At 46.8% G+C, this 25,878-nt stretch overlaps 1 protein-coding gene across 1 annotated transcript in view; it reads right to left on the bottom strand.

The window, feature by feature from the left end:
• LOC142311554 (bifunctional heparan sulfate N-deacetylase/N-sulfotransferase 3-like) overlaps nt 1–25,878 on the bottom strand; it is a 760,158-nt gene that overhangs the window by 468,382 nt on the left and 265,898 nt on the right. The gene's annotated exons all lie outside the window — the stretch shown is intronic.

The following is a 25,878-nucleotide window of genomic DNA, read 5'->3' as shown; positions in this document are numbered from 1 at the left end:
GAAAAGTTTATTCTGGTTTCATGTCAGATATTGAGAAAAACATGCATATGTGTCTTTTTAGACAGTGTGTGTAAATGTTTGGTTTCAACTGTATGTATAGTACAAGTGGTTCATTCAAATCTCCTATGAGGAGTAACAAATTCTGTTAAAAGTTATTCTTAGCAAAAAATATGAAAAAATATATACTGTAGTTCAAGTTAACCTTCTGATGCCCCATTAATAATAAAGTAATTAAAAAATAAACATGTTTGGTGTTGCTGCATTTGTAAAAGTCAGATCAATCAATATATAAAATAAATTAGTCTGATCTGTGTAATAAGAAAAAGAATATAAAATAAGCCCTAAAGGGCGCTTTACATGCACCGACATCGCTAGCGATGTTGCTACCGAAAGCACCCGCCCCCGTCGTTTGTGCGTCACGGGCAAATCGCTGCCCGTGGTGGACAAAATCGGTAGTGCGCAACACACGTACTTACCTTCCTAGCGGCGTCGCTGTGGGAGGCGAACAATCTATTTTTTAAGTTGGAGGATCGTGCGCCGTCACAGCGATGTTACACAGCGGCCCGCCAATAGAAGCGGAGGGGCGAAGACCAGCCTCATTACTGACACACCCACCTTGCAAAGACATTTGGGAAAGGAACGACGTGTCAGCGATCAACGATTAGGTGAGTATTTTTGATCGTTAGCAGTCGCTCGTTGGTGTAACATGCAACGACGTCGCTAATGAGGCAGGATGTGCGTCACCAATTCCATGACCCCAACGATATCTCGTTAGTGATGTCGTTGCGTGTGAAGTGGCCTTAAGTCCCTTATGACAGAAAATTTCAAATGTAAGAAAAAGAATAAAAAATAAGCCCTAAGTCTCATATGACAGAAAATTTCAAATGTTACAGGTCTCAAAAAATGGTGACACAAGCAAAAAATGTTTTCCTACAAATTTCTGAAAGCTTTTTCACTGCAACTATCCTAACCTGGAGAATCATATTGCCAGGTTAGTTTGATTATGCAGATATTGTTAATTGAACTATCAAGTACAGTGCCTTGCGAATGTATTCAGCCCCCTTGAATTTTTTAACCTTTTCCCACATTTCAGGCTTCAAACATAAAGATAAAAAAATTTAATTTTATGGTGAAGAATCAACAACAAGTGGGACATCATTGGATTGTGAAGGTGAATGATAATTATTGCTTATTTTACATTTTTGTAAAAAATAAAAAAACTGAAAATTGGGGCGTGCAATATTATTCGGCCCCTTTAAGTTAATACTTTGTAGTACCACCTTTTGCTGCAATTACAGCTGCAAGTCGCTTGGGGTATGTCTCTATCAGTTTTGCACCTTGTGAGACTGAAATTCTTGCCCCTTCTTCCTTTGCAAATAGCTCGAGCTCAGTGAGGTTGGATAGAGAGCGTTTGTGAACATCAGTTTTCCGCTCTTTCCACAGATTCTCGATTGGATTCAGGTCTGGACTTTGACTTGGCTATTATAACACCTGGATACGTTTATTTGTGAACCATTTCATTGTAGATTTTGCTTTATGTTTTGGATCATTGTCTTGTTGAAAGACAAATCTCTGTCCCAGTCTCAGGTCTTTTGCAGACTCCAACAGGTTTTCTTCAAGAATGGTCCTGTATTTGGCTCCATCCATCTTTCCATCAATTTTAACCATCTTCCCTGTCCCTGCTGAAGAAAAGCATGATGCTGCCACCACCATGTTTGACAGTGGGGATGGTGTGCTCAGGGTGATGAGCTGTGTTGCTTTTACGCCAAACATATCGTTTGGCATTGTGCCCAAAAGTTTGATTTTGATTTCATCTGACCAAAACACCTTCTTCCACATGTTTGGTGTGTCTCCCAGGTGGCTTGTGGCAAACCTTAAAAACAACACTTTTTATGGATATCTTTAAGAAATGGCATTCTCCTTGCGACTCTTCCATAAAGGCCAGATTTGTGCAGTGTACGACTGATAGCTGTCCTATGGACAGACTCTCCCACCTCAGCTGTAGATCTCTGCAGTTCATCCAGAATGATCATGGGCCTTTTGGCTGTATCTCTGATCAGTCTTCTTCTTGCTTGACATGAAATTTTTGAAGGACGGCTGGGTCTTGGTAGATTTGCAGTGGTATGATACTCCTTCCATTTCAATATGATCGCTTGCACAGTGTTTCTTGGGATGTTTAACGTTTTGGAAATCTTTTTGTAGAAAAATACAGCTTTAAACTTCTCCACAACAGTATCACGGACCAACCTGTTGTGCTCCTTGGTCTTCATGATGCTATCTGTGCTTTAAACAGAACACTGAGACTATTACAGAGCAGGTGCATTTATATGGAGAATTGATTACACACCGGTGGATTATATTTATCATCATCAATCATTTAGGACAACATTGGATCATTCAGAGATCCTCAATGAACTTATGGAGTGAGTTTGCTGCACTGAAAGTAAAGGGGCCGAATAATATTGCACGCCCCAATTTTCAGTTTTTTATTTTTTACAAAAATTTTAAATAAGCACTTGTTGTTGATTGTTCACCATTAGAGATGAGCGAACCGGTCGCGGTTCGGCTCGAAGTCGGTTCGCCGAACGGAGGTCCCGTTCAAGTTCGGTTCATCGAACGTTCGACGAACCAAACTCGAACCGCATAGAAAACAATGGCAGGCATTCACAAACACATAAAAACACCGAGAAAACACCCTCAAAGTTGTCCAAAAGGTGACAAACAACTCACAACACAACACAAACACATGGGAAAGTGACAAGAACAAATTCTCATGCGAAAACAAAAGAGCGTAACGAGGAAAAAGAGGACGAGACACAGATATAGGCATGGGACGCCCTTCTAAAATCATGTAAAACACCGCAAGGTGACTCCAAGCGGAGTCTCCCTTTTTTCCAAAAATTGGGCCCCACACACACCCACCCATTCAGTGGCAGCACTTGTGCCCTAGTTGTACACTTTACAGCTAGATTTGCATCAAGCACATTCAAAAATACGCCATTCTTAACTGTCCCCAGGATGACACCGGGGTAGGTAGCAAAGTCTTTGCTGAACCATGTCTTGTTCATCTTGGCTCCATTTAAAAAACAATGTAAGCAAGGGTTACTCCAAGCGGAGTCTCCCTTTTTTCCAAAAATTGGGCCACACAGACACCCCATCAGTGGCAGCACTTGTGCCCTAGTTGCAAACAGGATGTTTTGATTTGCATCAAGCACATTCAAAAATACGCCATAATTAACTGTCCCCAGGATGACACTGGGGTAGGTAGCAAAGTCTTTCCTGATCCCAGCTCTGTTCATCTTGGATAATTTTTAAAAAACACAGCAAGCAAGGGTTACTCCAAGCGGAGTCTCCCTTTTTTCAAAAAATTGGGCCACACAGACACCCCATCAGTGGCAGCACTTGTGCCCTAGTTGCAAACAGGATGCTTTGATTTGCATCAAGCACATTCAAAAATACGCCATAATTAACTGTCCCCAGGAGGACACTGGGGTAGGTAGCAAAGTATTTCCTGATCCCAGCTCTGTTCATCTTGGATCATTTTTAAAAAACACAGCAAGCAAGGGTTACTCCAAGCGGAGTCTCCCTTTTTTCAAAAAATTGGGCCACACAGACACCCCATCAGTGGCAGCACTTGTGCCCTAGTTGCAAACAGGATGATTTGATTTGCATCAAGCACATTCCAAATCCACAAGCATTTACTCTCCCCAGGATGACACTTTGCAAAGTCATGACATCGATGTTCATTTGGAGATACTCCTGTATCATCCTCTACAGACGTTGACTATTTGTTAGACTTGTTGTCTCTGTTGGCCTTGCAAAGGAGGGTCTAAAAAAATTATGAAAAGATTCCATAAAATTGCTGATACCAGCACCAGATACAGTCCTACTGGTACGGGTAGACTGTTAAAGATGACGAGACCGTCCCATGTTTGTCAAGTTACAACTGGGAGATTCACTCCCTGCACCTGCATGGTTGTTTGGTGGAAAAGCCGAGCTAAGATCGAGTAACAGTTTCTGCTGATACTCCTGCATACGTGCGTCCCTTTCTATGGCTGGAATTATGTCACAAAATTTGGACTTGTACCGGGGATCTAATAGTGTGGCAAGCCAATAGTCATCATCATTTCTAATTTTGACAATACGAGGGTCATGTTGGAGGTAGTGCAGCAAGAAAGCACTCATGTGTCTTGCGCAGCCATGCGGACCAAGTCCACGCTGTGTTTGTGGCATAGCGGTGCTAACCGTTCTTTCTTCCTCTGACATCTCCCCCCACCTCTTTCAACTGAAATTTGACCAAGGTCTCCCTCATCCGCTGAGTTTTCCATGTCCATGGACAGTTCGTCCTCCATTTCTTCATGTTCTCCTGCACCTTCCTCAACATTTCGCCTGCTACCATGCGCCCTTGTTGATCCCTGTCGCCCATGGTCCCATGCCTGCCGTGTTGGTGATGATGAACGTCTGGGCCTTGCTGATGTTGTTGTGTCTTGCGCATATGAATCCTCCTGTAGTTCCTCCCCTTCCTGTTGTCCCACCCCCTGACTCCGAATAGTGTTTAGTGTGTGCTCCAGCATGTAAATGACTGGAATTGTCATGCTGATAATGGCATTGTCAGCGCTAAACATATTCGTCACCATGTCGAAACTGTGCAGAAGGGTGCATAGGTCCTTGATCTGAGACCACTCCATCAGGATGATCTGCCCCACCTCTGCGTCTCGTTGGCCCAGGCTATACGTCATGACGTATTGCACCAGGGCTCGGCGGTGCTGCCACAGTCGCTGTAACATGTGGAGAGTCGAATTCCAGCGTGTCGGCACATTGCATTTCAGGCGATGAACCGGCAGGCCGAAAGACTTCTGGAGCGATGCAAGTCGCTCAGCTGCGGCGCTTGAACGGCGGAAGTGAGCAGACAGTTTTCGTGCCCTGGTCAGAAGGCCATCTAGGCCGGGATAGTGTGTTAAAAATTGCTGGACAACAAGGTTCAACACGTGAGCCATACAAGGCACGTGTGTCACCTTGCCCAGGCGAAGGGCCGCACCCAGGTTTGCAGCATTGTCGCACACGGCCTTACCAGGCTGCAGGTTGAGTGGAGACAACCATTTATTAAACTCGGACCGCAGAGCTGACCACAACTCCTCAGCTGTGTGACTCTTATTCCCAAGACATGTCAAGCTAAAGACCGCCTGATGACGTTGTGCTCTGCTGCCAGCATAGTAATGAGGGGTGCGTGATTCCTTCTGCGCAGTGAGAACGCTGGTGGCCTGACCAGGCAGACTTGGGGCGGAGGTGGAGGACACAGATGAGGTGGAGGAGGCAGAAGCAGTGGCGGAACTTGGACAGACAGAGGATTGACACACATGTCGTGGGGACGGCAAGACTTGTGCAGCAGACCCTTCACCATCTATCACCATAGTTACCCAGTGCCCAGTCAGCAACATGTAACGTTTCTGTCCATGCTTACTGGTCCAAGTATCGGTGGTAAAATGCACCCGTTCACACACAGAGTTTCTCAAGGAAGCGGTGATGTTGTGTGCGACATGCTGGTGTAGCGCGGGCACACCTTTCATAGAGAAGTAGTGGCGACTGGGCATCTGGTACTGGGGCACAGCGACAGACATAAGGTCTCTAAAATCCTGTGTGTCCAGCAGGCGTAAAGGCAGCATTTTGGTAGCCAAGAGCTTACAGAGGGATAAAGTCAACCTCTTAGCTTTGTCATGGGTCGCAGGAAATGGCCTTTTATTTGTCCACATCTGAGGGACAGAGATCTGGCTGCTGTGTGTAGACGGTGTTGAGTAGGGTGTCCCTGGAAAAATGCAGGTTTGTGAGGAAAGTGCAGGCGGAGACATGATGTTGCCTTCATCCAACGTTGGTGCTATCGATGTCTGAGAGAGCTGTACACACTCACTTGTTTCCCCTTCCAAACCAACTGACGACCTTACAAGCAAACTGCCTGTTGCGGTTACAGTGGTGGAAGTTTTGCGTGGAAAAACAGGTGTGACAGCTGTCCCCACAGTCCTAGAAGATGAAGAGCGCGCGGATGCACTGGAAGGGGCGGGCGGTGGATGGTTCGCTCCGCTAGCCGGCATTGCAGCACGGTGAGCTTCCCACCGGGACTTATGATATTTATTCATGTGACGATTCATGGAAGAAGTTGTCAAACTGCTGAGGTTTTGACCTCTACTAACAGAATCATGACAAATGTTACATATCACATGAGTTGGGCGATCTTTTTCGATGTGAAAAAAGGCCCAGGCTAGGCAAGGCTTAGAGGCCATGCGACCTGTTGATCCACCCCGAATAATGCTCATAGGCAGAGTGGTGGCTGAGGATGCAGTTGTAGACGTGCTACCAGTGCTCCGACTCTGTCCAGGAAGGCGCAAGGTAACTTCGTCGTCGGTTGCATCCTCCTCCACCGCCTCTGTTGACCTCCTCGAGTGCCTGACTGTGGGTTGACAGTAGGTGGGATCTAGAACTTCCTCATCAATTGTTGTGTTTGCACTCCCCTCACCCTCAGACCGAGCCTCTTCTTGCCCTGACCGAATATTTAAGTTTTCATCCCAATCTGGTATCTGCGTCTCATCGTCATCAGTATGTTCCTCATTATCTATAACCACAGGTGTTACAGTTTGTGACAAAGGGTCAACATTAGGCTCTGAAACTTGGTCCTCACGGCCTGAATCAGAGTCACAAAGGTTCTGGGCATCACTGCAGACCATTTCCTGGTCTGTACTCACTGTAGCTTGGGAGCAGACCTCTGATTCCCAGGCTATAGTGTGACTGAACAGCTCTGCAGACTCAGCCATCTCACTTCCACCATACTGTGCAGGGCTGATGGAGACTTCAGAGCTTGGAGAAAGCAAGTTTGATTGGGATGACAACTCAGAGGACTGGTGTTTTTTGGATGCGGTAGTTGAGGTGGCTGAGAGGGCACTTGTTGGACCACTTGAGATCCATTCAAGTATTTTCCTTTTTTGGCCATCATCTACCTTTGTTCCTGTTGTTCGTGTCCGTAAAAAAGGGAGCACATCGGATTGTCCACGGTAAGTAGTAGACATCTTACTTTTGCTGGTAGATGGTCTATCTTCAGCAGATGATAATGGAGCTTTGCCACCTTCCCCACGGACAAACCCTTTTTTTCCTTTTCCACCACGCCTCTTCCCCTTTCCACCAGCATCTGTCATTTTGCCACTCATGTTGATTGCGACAAGATTGTGCACTTAAAATGTGGTAGTAAAAATTGAGAGGTGGTGTAGATTGCAGCGGTGGTCTAGCTTTATTAAGAATAATAAAGAATAATTATCCCTGACAATGCAACTACGGCCCTTAAACTGGCAGCATAAATTGCTGGTATAATGGCTTAGTAACAATGAGTTTGAGTGTGCAATGCAGGCAGAGGTGCTGCAAATATCTTTGCACTTGTGGGACGATACACAAGTCCAATAGCCACGTTTAGGATGCCACTAAGTTCACTCAGTGTTTGCTAGTATAATAGGAACTCCGGCACACTCACTATCACCCTTAGAGACACAAAGAGTCAGAAACATGTAACTGATATCAAAATCCTTTTCTTTTTATTTCGTGGTGAAAAAACGTGTGTCAAAAAGTGCTGTACAATGGTCCGCCAATCACAACGTTTCGGCCAATCTGGCCTTCTTCAGGTCGGACGGGCTGATAACAATATATACAATAAAACAAAACAAAACAAAAATACAGGACATCCATCAGTATAGGATAATAGAACAAACAAAAGTTTCACTATAGGCTTGTTGAGATAACAAGAAAACACATTTGAGAGACAATGACATGGAATCATAGGCACAGTAAGCAAGTAAATGTATGAACGTCACCAATTGTGAGCAAATAAGAAGAAAGCTATTGGAAGAAGTATTTAAACAAATTGGTGACTCACTACGGTGGATGTTACCAAGTATCCAAAGTGGCATGTGCGTATTCGTGTGGCGTAAATACTGTATGACAAACATGGTAAAGAGGCTCACCTCAAGGATGAAAGGACATAAAGTGGATGAATGTGCACAGGACATTATTGATAAACCTACGGTATAATAAGAATAATCATTTTCCTTGAATTAATGATGTAAAAATAGAATATTTCAGGGATTATTACGTAGCCATACCAATGCTGAAATGCCGTATGGATATAGGGAATGTAGGGTAATCAGTGTCCGGATACACTGTGCGTAGAAGATGGCAGGTAGTACTGGGAAAAGATAATATATCTTTTAGATTAAAGAGAATCCAGACTATGTGTGGTTTAACGTGCAATCATTACCTGTTGCCAAGACATATGGGTCCCAAACATTGCATTGAATCGGGTCTGGATTACATAAAGGCCATCACCTGTAGTAGATGAAATGTATCCTAATAAATGTAATACATAGTGGAGTAGCCACAATGGATAACAGGGGATCATAGATTACCTCAGTATTCCATAGTATGTGGACTGGTCTATGACGTGGTCAGACGTCTAGGGTGGCCTATTAGATATGGTGATTTTCTATAGAGGGCTGATCTATAGAAATCACCATATCTAATAGGCCACCCTTCTATTATCCTATACTGATGGATGTCCTGTATTTTTGTTTTGTTTTGTTTTATTGTATATATTGTTATCAGCCCGTCCGACCTGAAGAAGGCCAGATTGGCCGAAACGTTGTGATTGGCGGACCATTGTACAGCACTTTTTGACACACGTTTTTTCACCACGAAATAAAAAGAAAAGGATTTTGATATCAGTTACATGTTTCTGACTCTTTGTGTCTCTAAGGGTGATAGTGAGTGTGCCGGAGTTCCTATTGCTTGACTTATTTTTCTCCAGAGCACCCACGAGAGGTGATGCGAGGTTTTCTCTGCAACAGTTTGCTAGTATAATGGCTTAGTTATAATGAGTTTGAGTGTGCAATGCAGGCAGACGTGCTGCAAATATCTTTGCACTAGTGGGACGATACAGAAGTCCAATAGCCACGTTTAGGATGCCACTAAGTTCACTCAGTGTTTGCTAGTATAATGGCTTAGTAACAATGAGATGGAGTGTGCAAAGGGCAGGAGGGTACAGTGGCAGGGTTGTGGGTCTCTGGGTAGAGGAAAGGAAGCCTGCCTTTCTATCCCTCCTAATGGGGAAATGCAGCGAGGAAATCCCTGACCTTAGCTACACAGACGCTGTCATCTTGTGTAGCTGTTAAACTCTGTTTTCACGGACCTGTCACCTATAGCTCTGACCCTGCCGGTGTGAGTGTCATGATGTATTTTACCTTCTCACTGTATTTGCTGTAATACTATGTCAGGATGTGATGTCACTTTCCTTTGGTTGTACTTACTGAACACTTTGAAATGTCTTGGGATGTAAGTAACCATACCTTCCCCCCATCTCCTGTGTCTCTGGGCCCATAATGCAATTATCTCTTGTCCACACAGCCAGGGGAACTTCTCATTGTTTCGTAAGCAGTGGATAACGCCAACTACACAAACCTGTAGACATCTCGGAGCCAACCTTCTAGAATCTTCTAGTGGGCCCAACCATTGCATAGACCCCTACCCTTGAGGGGCGGGCCCACGAGCTCAAACAATTCACTCCTGTTTCTAAATGCAGTTGGGAGTTGAGTTTTTGAAGAGGAAGGGAGCGAGATCTGAATCTGCGGGCAGACCTCGCCGTCCAGTGGATTGTGTGGGATTTCTGGGACTCTGAAAAGGACTATTACGTTGTGATCTGGCACTTTGGATTATCGGGAGGTGCCCCCGAATCTGTTTTATTTGGACTTGTCGTGTGCTGTTCCTGTATTCCTGTTAGTAAACCTGTTGGATCATCCTCGGCCTGTTGTCTCTCTTTGCTCTGATGTACACCCCGTCACAAACTGGTGGCAGCAGCGGGATCAGAGCAGAAGAAATGGAGGACAACAGCCAATCGACGTCTGAAACCAGAACCTCAGGATACAGGAACTGGACTGTGGCGAGTCTACAAACAAAGGCCCGTGAATTAGGTGTCGGCTACAAAGGACTCTCTAAGGAGCAACTAATTGAGGCATTGGAACACGCTTGCCTGCAAGATGGCACCGAGGAACAATTTCCACAGCAAGGGGAGCAAAGACGGGAGCCGGAGGTGAATACCCAAAAAAGTCAATGGGTTGTGTGGTACAAGGAAAAGATGGCACTGCTTGGAGATGAGGCCACCATAGAAGATAAGAGGGAGGCCATGCGTGGAGCTGAAGAGAAGGAGCGCAGGATGGAGGAGATGGCATTGCTGGATAAGCAGCTCGCTGTGGAAGCCGCGAGAGGTTCCAGACAGACTGTAACCCCAGCACCCATCATGAGGCAACTTCCCAGAGTGTCCCGCAAAGACTTCAAGCAGTTTAATGAGGCTGCTGGTGACATTGAGGGCTTCTTCCAGGACTTTGAGCATCAGTGTCGATTAATGGAAGTCCCAGAAAGGGAGCGCGTCCGGCATCTGGTTGGGCTCTTAGAGGGTGGAGCTGCTGCAGCCTATAGAGCTATGGACCCTCGGTGGAACTGTGAGTATGCGGATATTAAACAGACTATTCTAGAACATTATGCTGTAACGCCAGACACTTACAGGACTCAGTTCCGTACTCTAGCATGTGATGAGGAAGTGTCCTTCAAGATGTATGCCCACAAACTCAAACATCTGTGGCATCGTTGGTTGGAGGCAGAGGAGGCCTTAACCTTGGAGACCGTCCTCCAGGTCCTCCTAAAAGAGCAGTTTTACTTCAAGTGCCCCGCTGAGATCCGGGAATGGGTGCGTGAAAGGAGACCAGCCACTGTGGAGGAAGCTGCCGCTCTAGCTGATGAGGCTCTCACCATCAAGCCTCAGTGGAAAAAACTACTACCCAGTGAGAAAAAAAACACCAACCCCCCAACGCTGGTGGCCCCTGGTCCTTCTGGCCCCAATGTTCACCATCACCCTAGACCGTCAACTCATGGGGACCTTCGTGTGACTGTGCCTCGCATTACTCATGCTCCACCTTTGGGAATACGACGCGGAGGAAGAATCCCAGAGCGCAGATGTTATGGATGTGGGCAGCCTGGGCACATGCAATTCCAATGTCCAGGTGTTCGTAGACAGAACAGCTACAGACCGCCTTTGCCTGTTCATTACCTACAGACACCTTCACCAGGAGAAGAGCTGGATTCTGTGCCTGATGACTTGCCAAGTGACTCAGATATCCTGGCTCCCCTACCCGGAGTCTATGGGGTGCGAGCTCCAGCCACCTGTTCTTCTGATCTTCAGGACAAACATCTACAGGAGGTCGTGCTGGATGGCCAAAAAGTTGTTGGCTTCCGTGACTCTGGGGCTTTCCTCACCATAGCCGATCCCCGAGTAATTCAACCACAAGCAATTCAAAAGGGACCAGGAATTGCCATTGAACTGGCAGGAGGTACCCAGAGATATATTCCAAGAGCGAGTGTGACCCTGGATTATGGCTTTGGGGCAAAACAATGTGTGGTCGGTGTGATGAGCGGCCTCCCTGCAGACGTTCTTCTAGGAAATGATGTGGGGAATCTTCATTGCCACTTTGTCGGTGCGGTAACCAGAAGTCAAGCCAAGAGAGCAGCCCATGTGGACGTGTACAACCCATCCATGGAACTGAGGCCACCAGAACTGCCATTACAGCCGGTGAGTGATTCTTCTTGTGGGGATAATATGAATGTTACTTGGGATAAAGTTCAGTTTAGACAAGAAGTAGAGACTGACCCCACCCTTGCTAGTTTTAGAACTCGGGCTGAAATAGGGCAGCTAGGGGAAAACGGAGAAAGAATTATCAGAGAAAATGGACTTCTGTATCGGGTTGCCAATGCCGACTCCCTAGATAAGCCCTGGACTTATAGCAAACAGCTGATTGTTCCTCAGAAGTACAGAATTCCCCTATTACACCTGGCTCATGACATTCCTACGGCTGGCCATCAAGGCAAAACCCGCACCGAGAGACGATTGACTCAAACTTTTTATTGGCCGGGGATTTCCCAAGCAGTGGCGCATTTCTGCCGAACTTGTGACATATGTCAGCGTAGAGGGCGACCCGGAGATCACCCAAAGGCACCCCTGCAACCGCTCCCTATAATAGAAGAACCCTTTCAAAGAGTAGCTGTTGATATCATTGGACCTCTGGCTAAACCAAGTAAATCTGGAAAGCAGTACATTCTCACTGTTGTGGACTACGCCACCCGATATCCAGAAGCCGTGGCCTTGTCAAGTATCTCTGCAGCCAAGGTGGCCGAGGCCTTGGTTATTATTTTTACCAGAGTAGGATTCCCCAGTGAGATCTTGTCGGACCAAGGCTCCCAGTTTATGTCAGAGTTGGTCCAGTGTCTGTGGCGCACCTGTGGAGTACGAGCGATCCGAACTACCCCGTATCATCCCCAAACAAATGGACTTTGTGAACGATTCAACGGCACTCTGAAGAATATGCTGAGGGCCTTCACGGACCGAGATTCAGACTGGGAGAAGTACCTACCCCATCTCTTGTTTGCCTATCGGGAAGTTCCCCAGGAGTCCACTGGGTTCTCCCCCTTTGAACTACTCTATGGAAGAAAGGTCCGAGGACCCTTAACCCTGCTCAAGGAATACTGGGAGGGGCAAGTTGAAGATACAGGAACCCCTGTTGTCCCTTATGTCCTAAAGCTGCGAGAAACCTTGGCCCAACTTGCTAGTTTTGCACAGAGTCATTTGCGTATGGCTCAAACCAGACAGAAGACATGGTATGACCGTAACGCACGCTATCGGGAGTTTGTAGAAGGACAACAAGTCTTAATGATTGTTCCCCATCGGCAGAATAAACTGCAGACCACATGGGAGGGTCCCTTCCGGGTTCTCAGAAAACTGAATGATACCAATTACCTTCTTGCTTTAGATGATCAGGGGCTAAGGCAAAAGACTGTCCATGTGAATATGATTAAGGAGTACCATGACCGGAACATTCCAATGATAGCAAGCTGTCGGTTGGCTTCAGAAGATGGTCAAGAGGATGAGGACTCTCTACCTGATCTCGTGGAAGCAGCGAGAGCCCCATCCACTGTGGAACAGGTTCCCCTGGGAGATTACCTTGACTCCTTACAGAAAATCCAGATGCTGGAAGTGCTTCAACAGAGACGGGCTGCTTTCTCATCCCAACCAGGTCGAACCACCGTCACCCAACATCATGTGGACACTCAGGGCATCCGTCCCATACAACTGGCTCCTTACCGGGTACCTGAATCAGTTCGAAACACCATGCAGCACGAACTGGAGGAGATGTTACAGCTTGGGGTAATCCAGGCCTCCCATAGCCCTTGGGCCTCCCCTGTGGTGTTAGTACCCAAGAAGGATGGGAGTACTCGATTTTGTGTGGACTATCGGCGACTAAACGACCATACCGTCAGCGATCCTTACCCAATGCCTCGTATTGACGAACTTCTAGACCGACTGGCTGGGTCCCGATATGTCACTACCTTGGATCTCAGTAAGGGATACTGGCAGATCCCTCTAACGGATGAAGGGAGAGAACGGTCCGCTTTTATAACCCCCTTTGGTCTGTATGAATTTCTAAGCATGCCTTTTGGAATGAAAAATGCCCCGGCCACCTTCCAGAGAATGGTGGATCAGATCCTCCGGGGATGTGATGACTTTGCTTGTGCCTACTTGGATGATATCGCCGTCTTCAGCCACACATGGGAGGAACATCTGAATCAAGTAGCCATTATTTTGGACCTGATTCTTGCAGCCGGCCTAACTATTCGACCCGATAAATGCCAATTGGGGATGGGGGAAGTCCAGTACCTAGGACATAGAGTGGGAGGAGGGAAGCTCCGACCTGAGCCTGCCAAAATCCAGGCTATTAGAGACTGGCCTGTACCCCAAACTAAGAAACAAGTTATGGCTTTTCTGGGCACTGCCAGTTATTACCGAAAATTTGTTTCTCATTTCAGTACTGTGGCCAAGCCTCTTACCGACCTGACCAAGAAAACAATGCCCCGGCTGGTGATCTGGACTCCAGCCTGTGATGAGGCTTTTAACCGGCTGAAGGATGCTTTGATCTGCGATCCTGTCCTGGCTGCTCCAGACTACAAGAGGAGATTCATTGTGCAAACGGATGCCTCTGCTTATGGACTGGGAGCTGTCCTCAGCCAGGTGAATGCAGCTGGGGACGAGCACCCCATCGCCTATCTCAGCTGGAAACTGCTGGACCGAGAAGTGGCCTATGCAACTGTTGAGAAGGAATGTCTGGCTGTAGTGTGGGCCCTTAAGAAACTACGGCCGTATCTGTATGGACGGGAATTCACTGTGGTTACTGATCACAATCCCCTCACCTGGCTGAACAGAGTCTCTGGGGACAATGGACGCTTACTGCGATGGAGCCTGTCTCTGCAGCCCTATAACTTTACCATACAATATAGAAGGGGCAGCCAACACCAAAATGCAGATGGACTGTCCAGGCAAGAGGAGCCTTGAGTCCTGTCAGCCATGCCTGCGTGTACTTAACCAGCGACCTGTAGAGGTCCCTAGTACGTACACAAGTTGGGAGGGGAAGGAATTGTCATGATGTATTTTACCTTCTCACTGTATTTGCTGTAATACTATGTCAGGATGTGATGTCACTTTCCTTTGGTTGTACTTACTGAACACTTTGAAATGTCTTGGGATGTAAGTAACCATACCTTCCCCCCATCTCCTGTGTCTCTGGGCCCATAATGCAATTATCTCTTGTCCACACAGCCAGGGGAACTTCTCATTGTTTCGTAAGCAGTGGATAACGCCAACTACACAAACCTGTAGACATCTCGGAGCCAACCTTCTAGAATCTTCTAGTGGGCCCAACCATTGCATAGACCCCTACCCTTGAGGGGCGGGCCCACGAGCTCAAACAATTCACTCCTGTTTCTAAATGCAGTTGGGAGTTGAGTTTTTGAAGAGGAAGGGAGCGAGATCTGAATCTGCGGACAGACCTCGCCGTCCAGTGGATTGTGTGGGATTTCTGGGACTCTGAAAAGGACTATTACGTTGTGATCTGGCACTTTGGATTATCGGGAGGTGCCCCCGAATCTGTTTTATTTGGACTTGTCGTGTGCTGTTCCTGTATTCCTGTTAGTAAACCTGTTGGATCATCCTCGGCCTGTTGTCTCTCTTTGCTCTGATGTACACCCCGTCACAGTGAGCCCTTAAAAGGACTGATAGAAAGTGCTATCCCTAAGCTGTCCAGCGCTGTATATGGAGCGTATACAGAAGTATCGGCGATAGAAGCTGCGCCAGTGATGTCTGACACCAAGGACGCAGAAGGCAGATAATGGCGTGCTGGAGGAAAATGTCCGGTTTTTAATGCAGGGACATGTGACATGGACATCCTATCACACATGCCGTTGCTTCTCTGGCTAAAAGTCCACTTAGCTGTGTGTGTCTGGGATTGGCTGACATGCTGGCCCGCCCCACAAGACGTGCGCGCTTAGGGAAGGAAGACAAGGAAAAAAAAAAAATGGCGATCATTATCCATACAGCAGTGATCTAAATGCGCTGTTCCCGCACACTATACACTGAAATTTCATAATAGTGTGAGTCACAGAGTGATTTACACTATTACAGCGGAAAGCCAGCTAGGAATTAGCTGTTTTTTTTGCTGCTAGAACCGTTCTCGAACGTATCTAGATCTATTGAGCTTTAGCAAAAAGCTCGAGTTCTAGTTCGATCTAGAACAGCCCCCAAAATCACTCGAGCCGCGAACTGGAGAACCTCGAACCACGAACCGCGCTCAACTCTATTCACCATAAATTTTTTTTTTTTATTTTAATGTTTGAAGCCTGAAATGTGGGAAAAGGTTGAAAAATTCAAGGGGACAGAATACTTTCGCAAGGCACTGTATGTGAAACCTATTTTTCTCACCCTGCTCCGCTTGAAAAAAAAACAGATTTCTAATAGCAGCTACCACTCCTGCTCTTCTTTTATGTGGCTAACTTTAATACGAGAACATACAGTAGGTGGATTCACAGCAGAAAGTTTTGTCTCTTGACAGGCTATAATATCTGCCTTGAATATTTTATTTCCTTCCAGGCCATAAATCATTTATCAAGACGATTAGAACTAGAGATTAGAGATGAGCGAACCGGTCCCGGTTCGGCTCGAGGTCAGTTCGCCGAACGGGGTCCCGTTCGAGTTCGGTTCGTCGAACGTTCGACGAACCGAACTCGAACGTATAGGCTAGAATGGGAGGCAATCACAAACACATAAAAATGCATTATAAATGTACAAAAACAGTTAATAAACATTGCCATAACACTTACCGGTCCTCGCGATCCCTTGTGCACTCTGGCTCCTGCCGCTATTCCATCCGATGATCGCTGAATCCTCCCGGTGACCTGCACTGCCAGCAGAGATGAAGGACCTATCGTGACGTCAAAATAGCCATGTGACCAGTCACGTGGCTATTATCTCATTGGCTACAGACTGGTCACATGACTATGACACGTCATGTAGGACCTGCGAGTGCATCTCTCCGGTACACGGTGCACATATGTGTATCGCCGTGTACCGGCGACATGCTCTAGCACACGGTCGACTCCCCGTTCCGTTAGGGACCGGCTGACACAGCCGGTCATTAACGGAGATCACCATTGCCATAGCAACGCAGTTAGCGGTGACGTCACCGCTAACCGCGGCTCCGAGAGCACCGTTGCTATGGTAACGCGTCTGTCAGCATTACCGCTAGCAGCCGGCACTGATCACTCACGGAGTGAAGGCTGCACGCTGCTTCCCGATTGTAGTGATGATTGTAGTGAGGATGGAGGTTCCCCAGCCCCAAGTGATGAGCTGGTGAACCTCATCCTCACTACAATCGTCACTACTACTACACTAGTGATGATTGTAGTGAGGATGGAGGTTCCCCAGCCCCAAGTGATGAGCTGGTGAATCTCATCCTCACTACAATCGTCACTACTACTACACTAGAAAGAAAGAAGACAGAAGAGCAGGATCGTGGAGGGCTGACAGGGGGTAATAAAGATGCAGTCTCTAATGTGTCTGTGTATTTATTTCTATTAAAGTATTTTTTCTCTGTGTGGTGTCTTTTTTTTAACCCTTTATTGGAGATTCTTAATGGCCGGGTCAAACGTGCCTGACATTAAGAATCTCTGGCTTAATACTGGCTAGTAAAACAAAGCCAGTATTAACTCATGATTACCCAACAAGCCACCCGGCTCCAGGGCTGTTGGAAGAGTTGGATACAGCGCCAGATGATGGCGCTTCTATGAGAGCGCCATTTTCTGGGACGGCTGCGGACTGCAATTCGCAGCAGAGGCGCCCACAAACCTCGGGCTAACCTGTGCTGCGGATTCCAATCCCCAGCTGCCTAGTTGTACCTGGCTGGACACAAAAATGGGGCGAAGCCCACGTCATTTGTTTTTTAATTATTTCATGAAATAAGTGAAATAATTAAAAAAAAACGGGCTTCCCTATATTTTTGGTTCCCAGCCGGGTACAAATAGGCAAATGGGGGTTGGAGACAGCCCGTGGCTGCCAGCTGTACCTGGCTAGCATACAAAAATATGGCGAAGCCCACGTCATTTTTTTGGTGGGCAAAAAAATTCTGCATACAGTCCTGGATGGAGTATGCTGAGCCTTGCAGTTCTGCAGCTGCTGTCTGCTCTTCTCCATACAGACAGACAGCAGCTGCAGAACTACAAGGCTCAGCATACTCCATCCAGGACTGTATGCAGAAGTTTTTTGCCCCCTGAAAAAATTATGTGGGCTTCGCCATATTTTTGTATGCTAGCCAGGTACAGAAGGCAGGTACGGCTGCCCCCAACCCCCAGTTGCCTATTTGTACCCGGCTGGGAACCAAAAATAAAGGGAAGCCCTTTTTTTATTATTTCATGAATTTCATGAAATAATTAGAAAACAAATGACGTAGGCTTCGCCACATTTTTGTGTCCAGCCAGGTACAACTAGGCAGCTGGGGATTGGAATCCGCACCACAGGTTGGCCTGAGCTTTCTGGGCCCCACTGCTGCGAATTGCAGTCTGCAGCCGCCTCAGAAAATGGCATTTTCATAGAAGCGCCATCTTCTGGCGCTGTATCCAACTCTTCCAGCACCTGCCTGCTATACCTGGCTAGCATACAAAAATATGGCGAAACTCACGTCCTTTTCTTGTAGTTTTTTGGCAAAAAAAATAAAAAATGCTTCCATGGATTTTCCATTGCCAGTGAAGGTAACACCAAGCAGTGGGGGTTAGCAGCCAGTAGCTGCTTGGATTACCCTTAGCTAGCAATACAAAAAATGCAGCGGGAGCCCATATTTATTTTTTTTAATTATTTATATAAATAACTAAAAATAAAATGGGCTTCCCTGTATTTTGATTGCTGGACATCACAGTGCTGTAAAAATAAATCTTTAAAAAAATGACGTAGCGCTCCGCGGTATTTTTGATTCTCAGCGCAGATAAAGCAGACAGCTATGGGTTGCCACCCCCATCTGCCTGCCGTTACCTTGGTTGGCAATCAAAATACAGGGAAGCCCATTAATTTTTTCTATTTAAAAAATAGTTAAAAAAAAAATTACGTTGGGTCCCCCCATTTTTGATAGCCAGCTAGGGTAAAGCAGACGGCTGTAGCCTGAAAACCACAGCTGGCAGCTTTACCGTGGTTGGGGATCCAATGTGGAGGTCCCCTCAGGCTCTTTTTTATAATTATTTTATAAATATTAATAATTACACAAAAAAAGTAGGGTCCCCTCCAAATTGGATCACCAGCCAAGGTAAAGCGGACAGCTGTGGTCTGGTATTCTCAGGGTGGGAAGGTCCATAGTTATTGGGCCTTCACAGCCTAAAAATAGCAGGCCGCAGGCACCCCAGACGTGGCGCATCCACTGGATGCGCCAATCCTGGCGCTTCACCCCAGCTCATCCCGTGCCCTGGTGCAGTGGCAAACGGGGTAATAAATCGGGTTGATACTAGCTGTAAAGTCATCTGAGATCAAGCCCAGCAGTTTGTGATGTCATGGCGTCTATTAGATACTCAACATCATAAACTGTCAGTACTAACAAAAACAAAAAATCGACAAAAGAAATTTATTTGAAAAAACAGTCCCCAAAACATTTCCTCTTTCACCAATTTATTGTAAGAAAAAAAATAAAGGGGTCCCACGACGACTCTGGACCGTCTAGAATATGGGGGGGAGACACCCAGGGAACGTATCCCCCATTTTCTAGGAGTGCGGACCCTTCATGTGAGGAGTGTGGGTGCAATGAATCTGCACTCACTCTCCCCGGGTCCACAGCAGCAGAGTCCATGTCGTAATGGTTGCTACCAAAGCTGCAATGCCCTGCTCATGAGGTAAGGGCATGCCTAATCAGGAGAACTACTGTAGAGGAAGCTCTGCTCACTGGTATATAGGTGCTCAGAGGTAATAATAGATAAAATTAGTGAGTAACCTCGGCACTCTAAATCTCCCAGACTAGGTCAGTAAGTCCCAATGGATAGTAATGCAAAATCACTCTTTATTGGTCCGTATTAAGAACATTTTTTTTTTCATAAGCATATATGTTTTTGTCCAAAACAAGTTACAATTGACGTTTCGGCCTGAGCCTTCGTCAGATTGGACTTATCTGCATGTAATCATGAAAAATGACAATAATCAGTATCACATAAGAGAGAACAATAACATAAACTCGAACAATGTAGAGGTACAATTGGGATGCAGCAAAAAAACTGCAACACAGCAAGAAATGAAACACATGATACAAATGTCATAATACAGTACAAGGACAATATAGTAATGACAAATATGGGGTCAGAGTAGACTTAGACAGCTCTGGTACGAAAGAGATGTCAATCATAAAGTAACATGTGCAGTAGGTGTAGAGCTACAGTATGCATGGCAGAGCTAATGGGTAGACCGACCATAGAAAAAGAACGGAGAAAAAGTGGAGAAAAAGTGGAGAAAAAGTGGAGAATAAGTGGAGAATAAGTGGAGAAAAAGTGGAGAAAAAGTGGAGAAAAAAATGGAGAAACAGTGGAGAAAAAGTGGAGAATGAGTGGAGAATAAGTGGAGAAAAAGTGGAGAAAAAGTGGAGAAAAAGTGGAGAAAAAGTGGAGAAAAAAATGGAGAAAAAGTGGAGAAAAAGTGGAGAATAAGTGGAGAATAAGTGGAGAATAACTGGAGAAAAAGTGGAGAAAAAGTGGAGAAAAAGTGGAGAAAAAATGGAGAAAAAGTGGAGAAAAAGTGGAGAAAAAGTGGAGAATAAATGGAGAAAAAGTGGAGAAAAAGTGGAGAAAAAGTGGAGAAAAAGTGGAGAAAAAAATGGAGAAAAAGTGGAGAATAAATGGAGAAAAAGTGGAGAAAAAAAATGGAGAAAAAGTGGAGAAAAAGTGGAGAAAAAGTGGAGAAAAAAATGGAGAAAAAGTGGAGAAAAAGTGGAGAAAAAAATTCTCCACTTTTTCTCTATTTTTTCTCCACTTTTTCTCCACTTTTTCTCCATTTTTTTCTCCACTTTTTCTCCACTTTTTCTCCATTTTTTTCTCCACATTTTCTCCACTTTTTCTCCACTTTTTCTCCATAAGTGGAGAAAAAGTGGAGAAAAAGTGGAGAAAAAATGGAGAAAAAGTGGAGAAAAAGTGGAGAAAAAGTGGAGAAAAAGTGGAGAAAAAGTGGAGCACCCTTTGGTGCCTTTCATGTGGCACTAAGGGGTGCTTAGCTTTGTATTTAGCCAAAAAAATGAAAAAAAAAATGACGTAGGGTTCCCCCTAGTTTTGTAGCCAGCTAGGGTAAAGCAGACGGCTGCAGCCTGCAGACCACAGCTGGCAACCTCACCTTGGCTGGTAATCAAAAACTGAGGGCACCCCACGCTGTTATTTTAAATTAAATAAATAATTTAAAAAAAAAAAACACGTAGGGGTCCCCTCCAAATTGGATCACCAGCCAAGGTAAAGCAGACAGCTGGGGCCTGATATTCTCAGACTAGGGAGGTCCATGGTTATTGGACTCTCCCAAGCCTAAAAATAGCAGGCCGCAGCCGCCCCAGAAGTGGCGCATCCATTAGATGCGCCAATCCTGGTGCTTCGCCCCAGCTCATCCCGCGCCCTGGTGCGGTGGCAAACGGGGTAATATATGGGGTTAATACCAGATGTGTAATGTCACCTGGCATCAAGCCCTGGGGTTGGTGAGGTCAGGCGTCTATCAGATACCCGACATCACCAACCCAGTCAGTAATAAAAAAAAATAGACGACAAACACATTTTTATTTGAAAAAAACACTCCCCAAAACATTCCCTCTTTAACCAATTTATTAGAATGAAAAACAAATCCAGGTCTGCTGTAATCCAAGGGGTTGCCATGACGATCCACACTGTCCCAGTCAATGAAGAGCAGGATGTTCCCCATTGGCTGGGAGAGCAGTGCAGTGACCTGAGCTAACATCAATGGGTCAGCCCAGGTCACTGCAGGGGATGACAAGTGCTGCTGTCAGCGAGGTACATTACCTGCGCTGACCTCCAGCACTGCCGACAGCCCCTGTCACTGAGTTCAGTGACCGGCGCCTTCACAGCCAAATATCGCGAGAGGTCCGTGATGTCACCGCCAGTGTCCGTCTCGGGTCGGAAGTGAGAGGTGATGTGACAAGCGGCGGCCATGGAGGACAGTGACAGCGCTGAGGTCGGGATGGCGGGACTTCATCACCGCAGGTAAGCCGAGCGGGGGGGGGGGGGGGAGTGTGTGTGAGAGTGTGTGTGTGTGTGTGTGTATATGTATGTATACATGCCGCGGGCAGGAAGGGGCGGAGTGAGCTGAGCGGGGAAGTGTGGGCTTCCTGCACGTAACTAAGATAAACATCGGGTTACTAACCAAAGCGCTTTGCTTGGATACCCGATGTTTATCTTGGTTACCAGCTTGTGGCAGGCTGCCAGCGATGGCTCCTGCACACTGTAGCTGGGGGGGGGAGGGTGTGCGTGTGTGAGAGTGTGTGTGTGTGTGTGTGTGTATGTATGTGTACATGCCGCGGGCAGGAGGGGGCGGAGCGAGCTGAGCGGGAAGTGTGGGCTTCCTGCACGTAACTAAGATAAACATCGGGTTACTAACCAAAGCGCTTTGCTTGGATACCCGATGTTTATCTTGGTTACCAGCTTGTGGCAGGCTGCCAGCGATGGCTCCTGCACACTGTAGCTGTAAAAAGCCCTGCTTTTTGCTGCTAGAACCGTTCTCGAACGTATCTAGAACTATCGAGCTTTTGCAAAAAGCTCGAGTTCTAGTTCGATCTCGAACAGCCCCAAAAATCACTCGAGCTTAGAACTGGAGAACCTCGAACCGCGAACCGCGCTCAACTCTACTAGAGATGAGCCACCCCCCTAGTGTTCAAGTTTGGTTCTGTTCGTCGAACGGCGGCTCAGTTCGACGAACGTTCGATGAACGTTCGACGAACACCTTCGAACCCCATTGAAAACAATGAGAGGCAAATACAAACACGTACAAACACATTATACATGTACACATACATTTAATAAACATTGCCATTGCACTTACAGGTCCCCGCAACGCGTCCTGCACTCTGTCTCCCGCCGCTTTTCCTTCCGATCATCGCTGCACCCTCCCGGTAACCAGCACTGATGATAGGACCTTCTGTCGTCGTCATAGCATGTGGCCAGTCAGATGTGTATTATCTCATTGGTAGAGATGAGCAAACCGGTCGCGGTTCGGCTCGAGCTCGGTTCGCCGAACCGAGGTCTGGTTCGAGTTCGGAGAACCGGTTCGGCGAACCACGCGAACCGCATAAAAAACAATGGGAGGCAATCACAAACACATAAAAACACCTAGAAAACACCCTCAAAGGTGTCCAAAAGGTGACAAACAACTCACAAAACAAACACATGGGAAAGTGACAAGGACATATACTCAGGCGAAAACATAAGAGCTGGACAAGGAAAAAGAGGTGGAGACACAGATATATGAGTATATGCAAGGGAACATTGATGCCATTACTGTGCAACTTGAGCCCTGCTCATTTTAGGCTTCCAATCTGGATAAATTGCCTGATCTCACCACGTACGCCTTGGGGATCTTGTCGTGTCCCACAGCCAGCATTCTCTCGGAACTTGTCCTCAGTGCTGCTGGGGGTGTGCTGACAGATAAGCACATGCATCTGTCCACTGACAATATGGACAGACTAACATTCACCAAGATGAACAAGTCATGGCTCTCAGAGGAATTTTCTTCCCCTGGGTCAGCCAGGGGAGGTGAAAGGCACGCGTATTTTTGAAAGGGCTTCATGCAAAGCATCTTTTTCATCTTGAAAATGGGGGTCAACTGATGCCAGTCAAGTGGGGTGTGTGTGGCCCAATTAGTGGAAACGAGGGAGACTGTGGTTGGAGTTCCCTCGCTGTGTTTCTCCAAGAACCAAGATGAACAAGTCATGGCTCTCAGAGGACTTTTCTTCCACTGGGTCAGCCAGGGGAGGCAAAAGGCACGCGTATTTTTGAGAGTGCTTCATGCAAAGCATCTTTTTCCTCTTGAAAATGGGGGTCAACTGATGCCAGTCAAGTGGGGTGTGTGTGGCCCAATTACTGGAAACAAGGGAGACTGTGGTTGGAGTCCCCTCGCTTTTGAAAAAAAACCCAAGATGAACAAGTCATGGCTCTCAGAGGACTTTTCTTCCCCTGGGTCAGCCAGGGGAGGCGAAACGCACGCGTGTTTTTGAGAGTGTTTCATGCAAAGCATCTTTTTCCTCTTGAAAATGGGGGTCAACTGATGCCAGTCAAGTGGGGTGTGTGTGGCCCAATTAGTGGAAACGAGGGAGACTGTGGTTGGAGTTCCCTCGCTGTGTTTCTCCAAGAACCAAGATGAAAAAGTCATGGCTCTCAGACGACTTTTCTTCCCCTGGGTCAGCCAGGGGAGGCGAAAGGCACGCATATTTTTGAGAGTGCTTCATGCAAAGCATCTTTTTCATCTTGAAAATGGGGGTCAACTGATGCCAGTCAAGTGGGGTGTCTGTGGCTCAATTAGTGGAAACGAGGGAGACTGTGGTTGGAGTTCCCTCGCTGTGTTTCTCCAAGAACCAAGATGAACAAGTTATGGCACTCAGAGGACTTTTCTTCCCCTGGGTCAGCCAGGGGAGGTGAAAGGCACGCGTATTTTTGAGAGTGCTTCATGCAAAGCATCTTTTTCCTCTTGAAAATGGGGGTCAACTGATGCCAGTCAAGTGGGGTGTGTGTGGCCCAATTAGTGGAATCAAGAGAGACTGTGGTTGGAGTCCCCTCGCTTTTGAAAAAAAACCCAAGATGAACAAGTCATGGCTCTCAGAGGACTTTTCTTCCCCTGGGTCAGCCAGGGGAGGCGAAAGGCACGCGTGTTTTTGAGAGTGTTTCATGCAAAGCATCTTTTTCCTCTTGAAAATGGGGGTCAACTGATGCCAGTCAAATGGGGTGTGTGTGGCCCAATTAGTGGAAACGAGGGAGAATGTGGTTGGAGTCCCCTCGCTTTTGAAAAAAAACCCAAGATGAACAAGTCATGGCTCTCAGAGGACTTTTCTTCCCCTGGGTCAGCCACGGGAGGCGAAAGGCACGCGTGTTTTTGAGAGTGCTTCATGCAAAGCATCTTTATCATCTTGAAAATGGGGGTCAACTGATGCCAGTCAAGTGGGGTGTGTGTGGCCCAATTAGTGGAAACGAGGGAGACTGTGGTTGGAGTTCCCTCGCTGTGTTTCTCCAAGAACCAAGATGAACAAGTCATGGATCTCTGAGGACTTTTCTTCCCCTGGGTCAGCCAGGGGAGGCGAAAGGCACGCGTATTTTTGAGAGTGCTTCATGCAAAGCACCTTTTTCATCTTGAAAATGGGGGTCAACTGATGCCAGTCAAGTGGGGTGTCTGTGGCCCAATTAGTGGAAACGAGGGAGACTGTGGTTGGAGTTCCCTCGCTGTGTTTCTCCAAGAACCAAGATGAACAAGTCATGGCTCTCAGAGGACTTTTCTTCCCCTGGGTCAGCCAGGAGAGGCGGAAGGCACACGTATTTTTGAGAGTGCTTCATGCAAAACATCTTTTCATCTTTAAAGTGGGGGTCAACTGATGTCAGTCAAGTGGGGTGTGTGTGGCCCAATTAGTGGAAACAAGGGAGACTGTGGTTGGAGTCCCCTCGCTTTTGAAAAAAGAACCAAGATGAACAAGTCATGGCTCTCAGAGGACTTTTCTTCCCCTGGGTCAGCCAGGGGAGGCGAAAGGCACACGTATTTTTGAGAGTGCTTCATGCAAAGCATCTTTTTCATCTTTAAAGTGGGGGTCAACTGATGTCAGTCAAGTGGGGTGTGTGTGGCCCAATTAGTGGAAACAAGGGAGACTGTGGTTGGAGTCCCCTCGCTTTTGAAAAAAGAACCAAGATGAACAAGTCATGGCTCTCAGAGGACTTTTCTTCCCCTGGGTCAGCCAGGGGAGGCGAAAGGCACTTGTATTTTTGAGAGTGCTTCATGCAAAGTATCTTTTTCCTCTTGAAAATGGGGGTCAACTGATGCCAATCAAGTGGGGTGTATGTGGCCCAATTAGTGATAACGAGGGAGACTGTGGTTGGAGTCCCTTTGCTGTGTTTTACATGCTTTTAGAAGGGCATGACATGGCTTAGAGGTTGACTTTCAGCATCTGCAAACTGTTGGCTACCAAAATGCTGCCTTTCCAACCTTTTTAACTGAGGATTTTCGAGACCATATGCCCATCGCAGTGCCCCAAGAGCCGATGCCCAGGCGCCACTCCTTCTCCAACAAAGGCGGGCACGCGCTACACCAGCATGTCGCACCAAACTTCACTGCTTCTTTGAGAAACTCTGTGTGACAGGGTGCATTTCACCACAGATACTTGGCCCAGTAAGCATGGACAGGGGCGTTACATGTCGCTGACTGGGCAATGGGTTACTATT

Source organism: Anomaloglossus baeobatrachus, chromosome 1 (assembly GCF_048569485.1).
Source record: "Anomaloglossus baeobatrachus isolate aAnoBae1 chromosome 1, aAnoBae1.hap1, whole genome shotgun sequence".
In the NCBI taxonomy this organism is placed as follows: domain Eukaryota; kingdom Metazoa; phylum Chordata; class Amphibia; order Anura; family Aromobatidae; genus Anomaloglossus; species Anomaloglossus baeobatrachus.
The sequence above is the reverse complement of the archived record's forward strand: the minus strand, read 5'-3'. Positions and strand labels throughout refer to the sequence as shown.